This window comes from Eumetopias jubatus, unplaced genomic scaffold, assembly GCF_037043125.1.
Source record: "Eumetopias jubatus isolate StellerSeaLion01/CBP00866 unplaced genomic scaffold, mEumJub1_p1.0 scaffold_6, whole genome shotgun sequence".
Classification (NCBI taxonomy): domain Eukaryota; kingdom Metazoa; phylum Chordata; class Mammalia; order Carnivora; family Otariidae; genus Eumetopias; species Eumetopias jubatus.
This window is the reverse complement of record NW_028274812.1, coordinates 27356945-27374207: the sequence shown is the minus strand read 5'-3', so window position 1 is coordinate 27374207 and position 17263 is coordinate 27356945.

The window sequence follows — 17263 nt, the reverse complement described above, 5'->3', positions numbered from 1 at the left end:
AGGATAGACTATAGCTACTCCTTTGAGCCATAAAATTTTATCATTCAAGTATGACATCATGCCTAGTACTAAACATTCAATAATGGTTTCCCAAACCAAACAAGCTGACATGAATTGATTTTTTCCCCCAAGTTTCAGGTTTTGGGATAGCATTGTATCATATGAGAAGCACTAGCCTCCCTGCCTGAGGCTGAGTCAAAGGTGGGCAACGTGCCCATCACACAACCAGATGAACAATACAGAGACCTGGACTGAGAGGCTTCTGTCTCTGCCAGTCTGTGGCTTTCAACTGGGATCTGAACTTGACTTCTGAGACCTCTGATTCACCAATCAAAACTGAGTCCATTTTAATCATTTCCAATTCCCTCCCACATGTTCTTCTTGAGACTGGACATAGAGGCACACAAATGACCTGTTCATTCTTAGACTCGCACATTCCGTCAAAAAACTCAAAGGTCTAAAGTTTAATATGAAACTCAATTTCATTTTCTTTCATTGCAACAGAATTTAGTTTGCTCCTTAAAATGCTGGCCAGAAGATGTTAATCAAGTTCTGAACTGAACCAAAAGTCAGAAATAAGCTTTTAAATCTGTCAAAAAAAGTATCTTGTACTGTTTTGCTTTCTTATACTGTTGGGTAAGTCTTCAGCTTAGAAACATGTAAGTTGTTTCATTTGTCAGAACAACTGAAAATCTTGGATGAAAACATTACATGTTCTGAAAATATTTACATCTTCTAAAAATTCCTTGTGTTGCCTAAAATAAAGTTTTATTTTTTAAATACATCAAGCATAAAATTACTTAATCTTTAGGAGACATTTGATATGAAACCTTAGATATGAAATGATTTATAAGCTAATTAAGTAGGTACTCTCTCTCATAAACATAAATATCCATGAAGACTGTAGAAATAACGTTTATAACTAAGTAAAATAAGAATAAATAAATATGTTTATTTCATAAAGCAGGAAAGATTTCCCCTTTCTGTATAGTACATTAGGTACCTTACAGAAGAGTCTCCTTGCCTTGGAAAATTATCAGATTAAACATTAATGGCATCACAGCTGACAGCAACTGTGAACTTAACATAATATGGTTATTATCAGCCACTTTCCCCCCAATGATGTTAAAAATTGTATTAAAAATAAGATATGCATCGATATCACCACTATTTTCTAGTAAGAGTCCTCTAACATTACCCTGATGGTGAGATCTGATTTGGTGGTGAGGTAACTGTTGGGAACTGGGAATGGGTAGAGAGGGGAAGGCAACTCCACTCTAATCCCCATCTTTGGAAGCACAGATAACTGGCAGATCTTTCAGATCTCCTCAAAATCTGAAGTAGGGATACTGGCAGCAAGAATAAAAAGAACAAAGAACGAGCCCAAAAATAAAATAAGTTGCTCTGTGTGCCAACTCCCCCACTTAGGGAACAAAGAGAATGATAAGGCAAAACTTCTTAATTAACCAGACACTGATGTTGACCCATGTAAATATGTGGTTGAGTACATCGAACAACCATTATTAAAATAGTTCCCAACCATGTCAAATTTCCTACCTAGGAATTGTCATATAATGTTGTTGAAAATGCTACTTTTTGTTTATAAATGTACAAGAGCTGACAGCCAGTTGAGAGGTAGATACCACATAGCTTTTCCCAATGATTTTCACAATTTTCATGGGATTGGATTGTCATCTAGATCTTAGAAGAAAATCCAAATAATAGGGTCCTGAGTTCTAGTATAAAACAAGAAAGAGACCAGCTAAAACCTCTGGAGAGATGGTTGAATGTCACAACCAGAGCCACCTTATTAAGAATACGTCTGACTAGAGTCATATAATAAATGAAGAATGCATAGGATTGATAGCTTGTTATAGGGCTAGGATCACATTCCAAACCAAATTCTATTTAAAATACAAGTGGTTAACTTTTGCTGTTACTGTGCTATTATGCACTGTCCTTCAGGAATGAAAACAGGCTGCTTTCTGTACAAGTGTTCTCATGGTGCCCAAGGGTGGGGGGAACCCAGGCAGGGCACCAGTACCTGTCCAGAAATGAAGAGAAGTTGTTAGAAAATAGCCAAAGCAGACAACCAAGATCTTGGGCATATTTTAAGCTCATTCATAGATATAATTTGACAGTAGAAATGGTAGCTGCAGTTAACTCTCAAAGTGAAACAGCTTCAACCCACTTCTTTGACTAATGCCACCTCTGTTTGGTACGAGGCAATAACAACAAAACTTAGAAAAGAAATCCCACGTTACCAATGTGCCTGCAGCCCCCATTGTGATCTAGACAGGGAAACTGGGTGGGAGGGTGGCAATGGGGTAGAAGTTCCTCTTAAACCCAAACTTCCCAGAAACTTTTTGCCTGAAGTTGTAAAAGTATTGGTAAATTTTTAATGAATTTACTCAATGTTTTACAAACATTTGTCTCACCAGAAGCAGAAGTGTCCAGCATTGTGGGATAACAAGGCCCCCAGGGTATTTCCAACCAGCAGCGAGAAGCACTATGACATCTAACAAAGGAAATATCATTCTTGCATTACCCAAGAATTGCTGTTTAGCCCCAACAGGATTTAGTAGGGTAGAGAAGCTTTAGAGTGATGTAGAGACTGTCCTCCCCCAGACAGACCCCACAAATCAGCATTTACCTTGGAGAACTCACCATTTCCCCCAATCTGGTTCATAATCTTGTCGGTGCAGAAATGATCTTGTAAGTGTCCCAGGGTTGAGATGCTGACTCATTTAGGCAAAGCCTGAATGATAGGATGTATAAAGCTAGAACACTAATTTAGAATTTTACGTTCATGGTGGCCTGAGTAGCCCCCTCTTTCCTTTTTGACCAACCCATATTAGCACCCAACTGGTGAGCATGGGTAAAAACCGAGGTAATGGGAGCACAATGGCATTGGATTCTGTGACCTGTTTTATCCACCTCCATATTAGAGATAGACATATAGCCTTGCCAGGCAGACCAAATACATAGTCACTGATAGAGTACATTCTTCTGGGACACATACCTTTGTGAGTCTTCTTTTTCTCTGTGTCCATACTAATTAATGCCTTTTCTGATTTTAGTTTATGTGACGACTTTCCCTTAAGTTTATCAATAGGCATTCAACAGAGTTACTTCTATGGCTGTATTGGCCTGGTATGCTGATTTCTTAATTTAACTCACCCAGGGCAGTCTCATTTCAAGTTGTTAGCGGTATTTACCGAAATGCCTCCTCCATTGTGAAAGGAAGTATGTGAAGACATTTGATGAACACCTTAAAACTGTATGGTTCCTTGAGAGCTGGTAGCTCATGGGAGGAGGCAGTGACTGAGAATAAGATAGCAAAGGTGTTGCCAAGATGATTGTATACTGGCGGTGTTGGGGGTCGGTTTATCCTTAAGGGGATATTGGTTATGTGATCACTAAGGTGTGACAATCAAAGGAGGAAGGAGGAAGGGGAAAAGATATAAATCAACACCTGCCGTTGGAAGGTGTGGCAACCACATGGTAGTTCTTACTCGATAGTTTCTGACTCAGGGGCTGCCTCTCACTGAACACCTATCATATTCAAGGTGCAAAACTGTCCTACAATGCTTTCGGAGGAAAGGGGGATGGCTTGTCACAAATAATTAATGAACTTTGCTCTTCTTGCCTTGCCAGTAGATCTGTTTTTTTCCTCATCAGCCTGGAATATCCAGAGGTGAGGTGAGGAAGGCAGTGGGGAGGGGCAGGAAATTAGGGAGATGGGTCAAGGAGGAATTCAAAGAGAGTGAAGATAATAATCACCTTCCAGCATTCCATAATAGGGGTCTGCAGTGTAACACTAGCTTTACAAGCTTGCCTAACATTTTGAGAAAACATTGTCCCCATGTCTTTTACCCTACCACCTAGCAGTGAGTCTGCCTGGCCAACTAGATCCCAGAACTTTACGTAAGGTACTTCTAAGACAGGAAGTTGGTTAGTGAAGGCCAGTTTGTGTGGAGGGGAAGGGGTTCTGTCTCTGACCCCAGAGAAGTGGGAAGAAGAAAAGGAGGAAGGAAAGTGTGAGAGGTCGATAGCCAGATGAGTGTCTTATTTGCTCCTCCTGGCTTTGGGCCTTGAGTGGGCCTGTGTCTAGTCAATTCTCCTTACACATTGTGGTTCTGGTCTATAAAATCACCACAAACACTGAATTAGCAAATACTGGACCACTGTTCCTTGGGGACATACATAGTTAAGTTTCTGTGAGCCTCTGGTCACATCTTTTTTCCTTTTAAATAAGGTTTTTTGTTTTGTTTTGTTTTGTTTTTTTAGAGCAGTTTGAGGTGTACAGCAAAATTGAACAGAAAGTACAGAGTGCTCCCATATTCCTCCTGCCCCTACATATTCACTGTCTTCTAGAACAGGACCAGTCCCCACCAGAGTACAGTCTCCATTAGAGTAGAGTCCCCACCACTTGTTACAGTTGAGGAACCTGTACTGACGTATCAGAATCATCCAAAGTCCAGAGTTTCTATTAGACTTCACCCCTGGTATTGTACATTCTATGGGTTTTTTTTTTTTTTAAAGATTTTATTTATTTATTTGAGAGAGCGAGAATGAGAGAGAGAGAGAGAGAGAGAGAGAGCACATGAGCGGGGGGAGGGTCAGAGGGAGAAGCAGACTCCCTACTGAGCAGGGAGCCTGATGCGGGACTCGATCCCGGGACTCCAGGATCATGACCTGAGCCGAAGGCAGTCGCTTAACCAACTGAGCCACCCAGGCGCCCCATTCTATGGGTTTTGACAAACAATGACACCTATCCATCACTATAATATCATAGAGAACACTTTCATTGCCTAAAAATCTCCTGTGTTCCACTTATTCATCCCTCCCCTCCCCCACCCCCTGGCAACTACTAATCTTTCACTGTCTTCATAGTTTTGCCTGTTCCAGAAGGTCACATGGTTGGAATCATACAGTATGTAACATTTTCAGACTGGCTTCTTTCACTTAGTCATAGACATTTCAGGTCCCCCTCCACCATATCTTTTCACGGCTTATAGCATATTTCTTTTTAATGCTGAATAATATTCCATTGTCTGGGTATCCCTCAGTGTAACAGACTGAATTATGTTCCTCCCTAATGTTTATATGCTAAACCTCTAACCCCCAGTGTGACTGTACTTGGAGACGAGCCTTTACAAAGGTAATTAAGGCTAAACAAGTTCATGAGGTCATAAAGGTGGGGCCCTAATTGATAGGGCTGGCATCCTTATAGGAAGGAGAGCCATGCTCACACAGAAGGGCCATGTGAAGACAAAATAAGAAGGTAGCCATCTGCAAGCCAGGAAGAAATCTTTCACCAGTAAGCAAATTTTCCAGCACTTTGATCTTGGACTTCCAGCCTCCAGATGTGTGGAAAAAAAAGCAATTCTGTTGTGTAAGCCATCCAGCCTGTGGTATTTTGTTACAGCAGCTGGAGCAGATGAATATACAGTTTATTTATCTATTCACCTGCTGAAGGACATCTTGATTGCTTCCAAGTTTTGGTAATTATGAATAAAGCTGCTATAAACATCCACTGTGCAGGTTTTTGTGTGGCTGTTAAGTTTTCAACTCATTTGAGAAAATGTTAAGGCATATAACCACTAGATCACATGGTAAGAATATGTTTAGCTTTGTAAGAAACTGCCAAGCTGTCTTCCACAGTGAAGACACCATGTGGTATTTCTACCAGCAGTGAATGGCAGGTCCTATTGCTCCACATCCTCACCAGCTTTTGGTGGTGTCACTGTTCTATATTTGGGCCATTCTAATAGGCATGTGGTAGTACCTCATTGTTGTTTTAGTTTGTATTTCCTTAATGACATATGATGTAGAGTATCTTTTCCCATGCTTATTTGCCCTCTATATATTTTCTTTGCTGAGGTGTCCAGGTCTTTTGTCCATTTTTAAATCAGGCTGTTCATTTTCTTGTTGTCAAGTTTTAAGAGGTTTTTTTTTTTTTATATTTTGGAGAATGGTCCTTTATCACGTGTCTTTTGCAAAATTTCTCCCACTTTGTAGCTTATCTTCTCATTCTCTTGACAGCATCTTTCACAGAGCAGAAGTTTTTAATTCATTAAACAATCAATATATAACCCTGTTTTGTGTGTATCTATCTGTTTAAAAACACTTTATTTAATAGCTACCATTGACTCATTAACATTGAACTCACAGACAATAGTTCTATAAAACATGCCTGAAATAAGCTAATCCAACACATGCTGTCTTAGTCTGCTCAGGCTGCTATAAAAAAATATCACAGACTGAATAGCTGAAACAACAGAAATATAATTTCTCTCCCACAGTTCTGGGAGCTGGGAAGTCTAAGCCCTACGTTATGGTAGGTTTCTAGTGAGAGCTTTCTTCCTGGCTTTTAGAGGGCCACTTTGCCTTCATCTAGCCTTTCTTCTGAGTGCACTGACAGAGAGCTCCCATCTCTTCTTATAACATTAGTTAGGGTCCACCCGGAAGACCTCATTTGAACTTGATTACCTTCTTAGATGTCCCATCCTCAAATACAGCTATATTGGAAGTTAGAGCTTCAACATATAACTTGTGGAAGACGCAAACATTCAGCCTATATCACATGTAGTTTCTCTATAAGGCACTTTGCAGCCTTCTGGCTCCTAGGAACACAACACAGCACTGTAGCACTACACTTAGGGGCCATTTAAAAACCAAAATCACCAAAACAAAGTACAAAAATATGAAAAGTTGGGCACTAAATAAATCATGTAAAGAATACTTGTTTAGGGGCACCTGCATGGCTCAGTCAGTTGAATGTCTGACTCTTGATTTCGACTCGGGTCAAGATCTCAGGATCTTGAGATGGAGCCCTGTGTCTGGCTCTATGCTTAGGAGGGAGTCTGCTTGAGATTCTCTCTCCCTCTCCCTCTGCCCTGCTCACAGTCTCTCTTTCTCTTAAATAAATACATAAAATCTTAAAAAAAAAAAGAATACTCATTTACAGTGTGAGTGCTAAAATGAGAAGGCAGAGTGTCACCTTTTTTGACCTCATCTGGAAACATGTAAAACAGGCAAGTCAAATTTTTCACCCCTTTGCACATGGCCATGAAAGCGTAAGAGTGCTGATTTGAGGGTTAAGACAAATTTTAGTAATTAGGCACACCCACAAATACAAAAACAGCAAAAAATGAGGATTGACTGTATACATTTTAGGTAAATTGAAGGGATCGTTCAAGGGAAGGAGCTGCCCAACATGCCCATTTGGATCTTTGGGAGAAGTTTATAGTACAGGAGACCTATGCCGACACGTCATGGTCATCTAGGTACCTAAGAGGGTGGAAGGACATGAGCAGACAGGAAAGGTCTAGCTGGCAATCTGGAATCTACCTTGTTTCTCTTTCCCCCCAGGATGCTGAGTTGAGAGCCAGGCTTGTTGTGACAAAGCAAGGTGACCCTCCAGCAAAGGCTGCAAGTAGATAACCAGGACAAGAAGCTCAAGATAAGGGGCACCTGGGTGGCTCAGTCGTTAAGCGTCTGCCTTCAGCTCAGGTCATGATCCCAGGGTCCTGGGATCGAGCCCCACTTCGGGCTCTCTGCTCCGCGGGAAGCCTGCTTCTCCGTCTCCCACTCCCCCTGCTTGTGTTCCTGCTCTCACTATCTCTCTCTCTGTCAAATAAACAAATAAAATCTTTAAAAAAAAAAAAAGAAGCTCAAGATAAAATAGCAGAAACCTAGGGTCTGGTAGCTCTTCAGAGTTGAAGAGAAGCAGAGTCAGTGAGTAGGAAATGTTCTTGAAAAGACCTTGCTAGAGCCAGAGTCTTCCAGCTGCAGATTTCAGCCCTGAAGGGTGACCTGGGTGATGGCTGCCCACCGGAGATACACAGATTCCTTCCAGGGTGACTCATGAACCTTATGAGGCCAGGGTCCTGTCCATACGCCACCAACATGATTGGGAACCAGTAAGCCATGTTCTCTTCCACACTTACACCTAGACTCCACCATTTCAACTAGGTTGTAATGCAGCAGGGAAAGCCAGGCTAACTGAGCCATTGGGCAGCTCTATCCAGTAGTGACCTCAGATAGCCTACAGGACTCTTTAAATTACTGGGGATTTAAATCAGATTGAACAGTTAGCTTTTCTTCTACTTACCAATGCTTGGGGACTTGGGAGGAGAGCCAATTTAGTTAAAAGATAAAGAAATTCCTTTTTCTCATTATATCTCAGCTATACGATGAGCTGAAATATATAGCCCAGTCTCACACACACACACACACACACACACACACACACACACACAGTTTTAATTTGTTAAATAGTGGTCATAATCTAGTGAGGGAAATAGATGCTCCATCATTAGTCATAATGACAAGACAGTTTATGAGTGCTCTGAGTATTAGTTACATTGACTTGTTTTATCCAGAGGGCAGCAGTGAGCTTTGGCAATGCCGTTAGCAAAGGAAGACATTGGATGGTACTCTGGAGGCTGATGCTACTCAATCTGAATGTCCCTGGAAGGCTACTACAGTACATTCAAATGAAATTCTCACTGTTTTCAGTCCTGACTGCAACAGATTGATCTGTCAGGTGCACGAGCAGCAGAGCCCAGCCATACCATCTTCTTTCCTCCTCTTCACACTCTCTCTTCCTCCACATCCCCTCCTGAGTCCCAGGCACATGGCCTGGGCCATCTCCTGTAACTGATTCTCTTAGTGGTAGTGATTGCTTCATTTTGGTCTACTCACTCCTGGAATTGTCCTGCCCGCCCTTCTTATGTCTGTGATCTTGTCCTTGAGGTTTAGAACGTGATGATTATTTTTCATTGCCACTTGTACCACCATCATCCATTTACTGCCTCTCTGCCCTGTTCCATGCCCTCGAAGCCCTTGGAGGAATGCATTCAGGGGTCTTGAGGCTGCCTTCCAGTTGGGTTCCACCTCCTCCCTCACTGTGCCTGCCCTGCTTCCATGTAGAGTCTCTAACATTTGCTGCATTCCTCCTTAACCATGGCCTCTGCTGGGAGCCCTCATCACCCGCCATTGCTCATGGGATTTGGCGACACTATGGCACTCGCCTTACTCCTTCAGCCCTGCAGCTGATGATGGCTTCCCACTGTTGCAGATCTCTGAGTGCTTTAACAACCCCGTTATTTCCCTTAAGCCTGCCCATTCTTCCATAATTTCTTCACTTTTTTTTTTTTTATTCAGCTACAGGAGTTAGATTCTGCTCTATGATGCTCCAAGTAACCTCCAATTGACTATATGTGATACTTCCTTGAGTGGTTCATAGTTCAGCCCACAGACCACCTGCTTTCAGAATCATTGTAGGTACTCACTAAAGGTACAGATTCCTGGGGCCCATCCCATCACCTTCCCAATCAGAATGTCTGAGAGAACCTGGTGGAGATCAGGCCATCTTCATTTTAACCCACTCCTGAGGAGGTTCGGAGCCCCACTGAAACCAAAGACCTTCATATGATACGAGTCTCACTTCTGCTTAGAGGTGGCTAGTACCTGAATGTGTTCTTGGGCCTGTTATAGCTTTCCAGAACCCTCAGGTAAAGCCCCTCTTTATTCTTTAAGGATGAATAAAAGATTAATTATATATATTTCAAGTGATTTAAACTTCTAAGAAAAAGAAGTATCTATAAATAAGATATTTTTGAGCCAAACCCACTACATGTTTGGAAGCTTGCCTAGGATGAATCCCTGTCTACACTCTCAGGAACATCCAAAGTGCACCTGTTAAAGAGGAGCTGGAATGTTCAGTCCAGTTTGCTCAAGCCACAAAATGGTCTCTATTACAAAGCCGCCCTTGTTCCTGCTGCACTCACTCTTTGGGATCCTGAGAGAATTCAGAACAACAATAAACAGAGCAGCCTAGTTACCATCTGGTTCAACTTACTAATCTTATAGAAGGGAAACCCAGCTGAAGGGGCTTGCCCAAGGTCTCACACCCAGTGTTTGTTTAGTGCATTTTTTCATAGGTTTTCCTCCTCCAAAATGGACTTTAGGTGTTACTTACATATAGTTGTAACAGCGTTGACTCTTTGGGTCCAGTCCTTCCTCTGACATTTAAGTTGGTGACATAAGATTGAAATGTTACTTTTTTTTTTTTTTTTGAGGCATGTATTAGTTTCCTATTGCTCATAACAAACTACACAAATAACAAACTGTGGCTTAAAACAACAATTATATGTTACCTTTACAGTTTCTGTAAGTCAGAAGCCCAGGGCCAGTTGAGCTAGGTCATCTGCTCAGGGTTTTACGAAACTGAAATAAAGGGTTGGCTTGGCTGCATTTCTTTCCTCTTTTTATTTTCTTTCTTCTTTCTTTCCTTCCTTCTTTCTTTCTTTCTTTCTTTCTTTTTCTTTTTTTAGATTTATTTATTTATTTGAAGGGGGAGGGGCAGAGGGAGAGAGAGAATCTCAAGCAGACTCCCTGCTGAGCATGGAGCTCCACTCAGGGCTGGATCCCACAACCCTAAGATCATGACCCTAAGATCATGACCTGAGCTGAAATCAAGAGTTGGACACTTAACAGACTGATCCACCCAGGTGCCCCATAGCTGCATTTCTTTCTGCAGTTCAGGGTCCTTTTCCCAAGTTGACATGATTGTTTGAAGAATTCAGTTCTTTGTGGTTGTAGGACTGAGGCCTCTGTTCTCTTGCTGGCTGGCTGCCAGGGCCATTCTTGGCCCCTAAAGCCTGCCTGCCAGTTCTTTGCCATGTGGCTTCCACCATAAGCCTTGACTTGTTCTGTTTTTTTTTTTTTTTTTTTTTGGTCTCTGACTTCTAGACCTAGTTGTAATGGGCCCACGTGATTTAGTCAGGCCTACTGGATAATCTCCTTTTTAGAACTCAAAGTCAAATGATCAGTAACCTCACCACATGTGCCCTCATGTTCAGAGGTTCTGCCTACATTCAAGGAGAGGGAATTACACAAGAAGTATATACCAGGGGTGGGAATCTTGGGGCCATCTTAAAATTCTGCCTATCATGAGGTCTTAAAACAGTAAACATTTATTGAGTGCTGAACATTGGTCTAAACCTTGTTAAAAGATGAACTGGGCATAATTCAAAATTTTTAAGAGTTTATTTAAGAAAAACTAATTCCAACTGGGCAGCACCAAGCCAGAAGTGTCTAGGAACATGCTCCTGACTAGAGCAAGGGGAAAGACTTATATAAAGAAAGTAGGAGGGGCACCTGGGTGGCTCAGATGGTTAAGCATCTGCCTTTGGCTTGGGTCATGATCCCAGGGTCCTGTTATAGAGCCCCACTTCCAGTTCCTGGCTCAGTGGGGAGCCTGCTTCTCCCTCTGCCTCTCCCCCTGCTCATGTTCTCTCTCTCTCTCTATCTCCGTGTCTCAAATGAATAAATAAAATCTTAAAAAAAAAAAGGAAGGTAAGAAACCTAAAAAAGGACATTATTTGATTGGCCATAGCTTAAAGTGTAGTTGGCTGCTTGTGGTTGGTTGTCCTTGGCATTTCCATTTCCTAACCCTGGGTGTTTACAGGTTTAGAGTTTGAGTTGTTTACACAAGCCACCATAGCATTAGAGCCACGTGGTCTGATGGTCCCTGGTTTAATTAACAACTCTATACCTGTTCTTAATTAATATAACCCTGCAACAGCTCTAAGAAGTAAGTATTATTATTACCATCCTCTTTTTATAGACATGGTGTGTAAGAGCAAGTGAAAATTAAAAATAAAGTTTAATTCCCTCTGTTGAAAGTAAGGAAAGAGACTCTCCTTCTCTCCCCTTTTAGAATTTCATTCTTTGTCCTTTTCAAACATATGTAAATCTTTTAAATGGCTACACAAACCTCTGGCCAGTCTCTAGCAACTCAGGTATGTTTCCTCAAGCACTAGGAGCCATCCTTTGAAATGTAGTCATTAAGGAAGATAACACCTAATCTCTCACTGTCCTGGGAAGAGAAGGTCCTAATGGTCACCTGATTCCAAATTGCAAAATCCACCTAATGAAATGGGTTGGATCCCCTTACTACAGGAGAGTGAGATTTCTTTCTGTCTTTACAATCTCTTTCACTGATGTATCACATTCTGGTCTAATGTTTACTCAATAATAAAATTGTTTTATTTCTCTCTACCTTTGTAGTGATGTTTTCAGGGTTGGGAGGAGATTCAGAGAAGTTAAGTAACCTGTCAATGACACATTACTGCTGAGTGGCAGAGTATAGATTGTGGGCTCTGGTAGCCCACGTATCTACCCACCTCACTGTCTTGGTGTTGTATTACCAAAAATAATTTGTAGTTTCTAACTGTTCTTTAACTAAGCTTCCATTACCAATGAGTCCTCCATATCTGATCCTTTAGATCAGGGTTTCTCAACCTTAGGAATATTGACAATCTAGGGTGTGCTAACTCTTTGTTTAGAAGCTGTCCTGTGCATTGTAGGATGTTTAGCAACATTCCTGGCCTCTACCCACTAGATGCCAGTAGCACACCCAGTGTGTCAAACATATCTCCAGACATTGCCAAATATTTGGGGGGAAGAGGGGCAAAATCACTCTAGGTTGAGAACCACTCCGTTAGTAGACGAAGTAAGGAAAATGCACACACACACACACACACACACACACACACACACACACCCCATTTGCTTGGATGGGAACGGGGAAGGGGGAGAAGAGGAACACAGATGTGAGAAGGGCTTGGACTTTCATAGAATGTCTGAGCACCAACAGTCTGCTGGTTGGGGCTGCAGCCTTGTAAATCATGTTCTTTAAGAAACAAGAAGAGACCAGTGTTGGCCAGCAATGGCCTCATTATTTCTTCATCCTATTCTTTTTTCTGGTTTGGTTGAAGAAATGCCTGAGAAGAGCAAGTCACGATAAAAACTGTTCTCTTTACCAAAGATTTTTGCAACTCTAGTTTGTTCTGTATTTCTTTATCTATAGTGAAATCTGAAGTCTCATTAAATCCCCTAAAGGATCTTTGGAGGAAAAATTAATGAGTTTGGTCAAAGACTGCACTTCAGACTTTATACAGCTGCAGACCACAGCACAAAAGTGACTTCATCCTGGAAAATTCTCAGCTTAAAGCCTGGGAAAAATAAAAGCAAAAAATGTTTTTAAAAAGAGTTATTTCTTGCCACATTCAAAATTTGTGTCTTTCCTGTACTAACAAGAAACATATATATATATATATATATATATCTCTTTCAGAGCAAGAGAATTTATGAACTGAAGATCAACCTAATGCACTTTTACCCTTTGCCTGAACATTCTGTACTTTAAATGTACTTCAGAACCAATGCCGTCTTTGTTCTGGGGCCATTTCCTCCCAAGCTACGTAAAGAACTATTCCTTTCCTGTAGTCAGCAAATAATAAGTATGTATCAAAGATCTGCTATCTCACTGGTACTGTCAGAAGGACAAAGAATCATAAGGTCCAGTCTCTCCACTCTCAAGTTAGGTCACTGCTATGAGAAACCGGTTTTGTATCTGAGGTGGGAAAGCATTTGCAAACATTTCCAATGTGGGAGTTCTACTCACAAACAGGTTAGGTTGCAAAAGTGGATTCATCGCTTGTTGTTTATAAGTAAAAAGAGACCAAAGGGTGTTTACTATTGTCTTGCTCCTTAACGTATTTCCACCAAATAGAAGTGGGAATGATTTCTTTTCTGTTTCAGAATTGGACATACTCTCGTCCTCTATACTTGGATATGTTACAGTTGCATTAGACATCTTTTGTCTGAAAGAAAACAACTTCAACTGAAATAGAGATCTATTGAGGAAAATGGTATCTCGCTTGATGCTCTTCCCAGTGTTCTATGAATCCCCTTAGCAACCACATTTTGATGTTATGCAAATGCCAACAGGTGTTAAATTTATGAAAACCTAAGTCACATTTTTACCATGCTTAAGTTTGAGGTTATTAAGCCCGCAGTCTAGACTTTGCCTAAATTGACCTTAGGCTACTGGGTATCTAGCTTCCATGCCTTGTCTGGGTAGCCTAGTGGATCCTATTTTATTTCTGCCACCACAAGCCTAATGCTGAGCTTTGATCCTTATCCCTCCAGTACTTTCCACTACATGGCTGTCAAGGACAAAAGGTGCCTGTCTCTAAGTCTCTAAGATGCCAATCAGGAACCTTCTAAACTTGGGAAAATCCCAAGGCTAAACTGACCATGACATGACATTAATATAAGGGTAGGCTGACTGACCTCTCTACCTCTTGAAGCCCACATTCCTAGAGGGCATTGTATGGTGTAGGGAAGGAATAACTTTTCCTCTACTCTTACACAGAGGAAAGGCTGTGAATTAAACCAACTGAAGTAAACGAGAGTATGTCATCCCAAAATATGCCACTTTGGCATATTGATTGTTTTGAATTCTAGGCACTTAAGAAACAGCAGGTACAGAAAGGACACTCTGATTCTCCTTTTTCTTCCTGGAAGTGGGAGATAAAACTCCCACATGAAAGATGCCCTCCCCATACCAAGAGGAAGGAAGGCATGTGTATGGCCAGAGACAGGGAATTTGGGGCCAAGAAGTCTGTATTAACAAACCTTGTTAAACTAGCCCTTATCTTCCTGGTTACTTCCCCACAACTTAGTACCCAAAGCCTAACCCCTCTGCCTTGTCAATTCTTCACAAGTGGATTGTTTCTCTATCTAAAAGGTATATTAGCCTCCTGCTCTGGCCTCTTCTTCTGGCTTTCATTCTTTTGTGAAGGCTCCCATAAATGTATTAACCTGTCTTACAACAGCTTAATTCTTAGGCCCAGCCTAAGACACCCAAAGAGCCTAGAGGAGAATTTTTCCTCCCCTGCATGACAAAAGACAGATTCACAGGAGAAATACATACAAATGTATTTGATGTTACTATTTTAATGTGATAAGGGAGGATTTTATAAGAAAGAAATGAAAACTCCCAAAGAAGACTCAGGAGCTTATATACCATTTTAGCAAAGGGCACTAAATTATAAAGGGACTAGATGAAGGAAAGGGGCTTAGGCTTCTAGGAGAGTGACTAGGAAATATATGGGGGAAACTAACTAAACCTTTTAATAAGGTTTGTTTGTGCAGATTCATCTCAGCATTGACTCTTGTCTCCAGTGATAAGAATAGTCTCTTCTTTCTGGTACCAGGAGGGTACCTTATTTATGGGAAATTTATGCCTTTTGGGCAGAGAAGAGGAGGGCAGAGAAACTTCCTGCATCTGCTGTTGCACAATTGTCTTCAGCTCAAAATAATCAAAATGCCAAAGCAGCATATTTTGGGGTGGCATGTTCTGGTCCCCTTCAGTGGGCTCTGGAAACCCCTTGCTGGATCTTCCATTTCCTCTCTGAGGCAGGAAACAAGCCTGGAAGGAGTTTGAATTGTTATCAGAATATCCGCTGGGATGTGCTCCAGGTATGGCTGTGAGATCCTTCACTTCTTGCTTCATTTGCTATATTTTCGTGGGGTAAATGGCCTTGGATCTTAGGCATGAACTCAAGAGTATGGCTGATCATCATATTTGCTATAGTTGGCCCAACTCACCTTGTATATTTCCATTTCATCAGTCCCTTATTTGCTCTATTGCTGATTATTGAGGTATGTACAGATATACCATTTTTCAGAGATTGCATGGTTCACTCTCTGCCCTTAAGAATATTTCCCACTGTCCAGAAGTTCTTCCAATTTCTTTCAATGTTTGCCATTTTCAGTGTATTGTCTGTACTTATGTGTTTGTCACAGTGACATATTTCTGTAAGTGGTGATCCTGAAACATTTTGGCAACCAAACCCCATCCAAAAAAAGAAAAACACAATGGCACAAACTTACTGTGCATGATTGTTGATGCCATCTTTTGGTGTAGATACACTTGAACATGTCCTCTCTAGAATAGTTTTATTCTAAGTTTAGAAATTATTTAGTTGAAGGAGTTTCTGCGGTGTACATTTGGAGGCAGTGACACCTATAATTTATTGTTTATCTTCTCCTCATCTCTTCGAACATAGTATAGTGTAAGGACAACATGGATGGACCAGAGATCAAGGTATTTGCCCTACCCCTACCTTGGACTCAGGTTTCTGGACCTCAATTTGGTCACCTTTGAAAAGAAAGGGTAGATGAGATTATTAGATTATTAGAATTTTGCATTCCTATATGCATTCCTGTTTGTCTAAAAAGCTTTTACTGTGTGTAGTGCACAGTGCTGGGTGCATTGTACAAAGGGGAATCAGAAAAGTTGCCATTGTTTGAGAATTAATGGTCTAGTAGAAGACATAAAATAGGTGCATAAATAACAATAAACAATGGATAAAATGATAAGCACTTTCAGAAAGAAACAGAACAATGTCTATTTAAAGTTGGTGGCCCATTTTTGGAGAGCCCATTAAGATGGTACCCCACAGTCAGATTGCTTGTATAAATGATATTAAGGGCCGGGCAAAATGTGATTAATTCATTTTGTTTGTTGAAATAACATTTTTTATGATTGTAAAATATCACATAAGAAAATGGGTGAGAGACTCAAACAGGCACTCACAAAAGGCAAGACAACACATGAAATGGGGCTCAACCTCATTAGTCAACAGGGATATGCAATTAGCCATCCTAAGATAGCACTACACACCCACCCAAAGGGCTAAGATTAAAATCACTGATAATACCGAGTGTTCATTAAAATGTACAGCAATGGGAACTCTCCTAAGCTGCTGGTGAGTGTGGAAATTCATATAATCACTTTGGAAAATTGGTTGGCATTACTGCTAAAGCAGCTAAATGTATACATACTGGAGGATCCAGATATTCTACTTCTAGGTTCAAACCCAATAGAAATGTGTGCTCTTGCAAATGAAAAGACATGGACATGAATGTTTGTAGCAGCATTATTCAGAACAGCCTCAAACTGAAAACAGTCCCAATGTCCACCAACAGTAAAATGGATAAATATTGGCAGATTTATGAAGTATATATAACAACACCTCTTACAGATACACTATAAAAACTATGGTATGTTTCTTTATGGTTCTTTTTGTGCATATATAATATTAAAGGTACAAAATCTGCATTCTTTCTTTAAAAATGTAATAACATAAGCATTTCTTCATATGATAAAAATTATTTATAAACATTTTAATATCATGCAAAAATTGACTTTATTCTTGTTATTATGATAATTAACATGCCCTGTGTGTCAAACACTGTGTTAAGCACTTTATATTCCTATCCAGCCTAATCCCCAAGCATTGTGCTCCAACCTAACCCTGAAGGCCTGGTCATTTGCTTCTGGCCTAAATCCCCAGCCTCAGGCCTCTGGTGCACTAGTCCTCAAAAACATTCC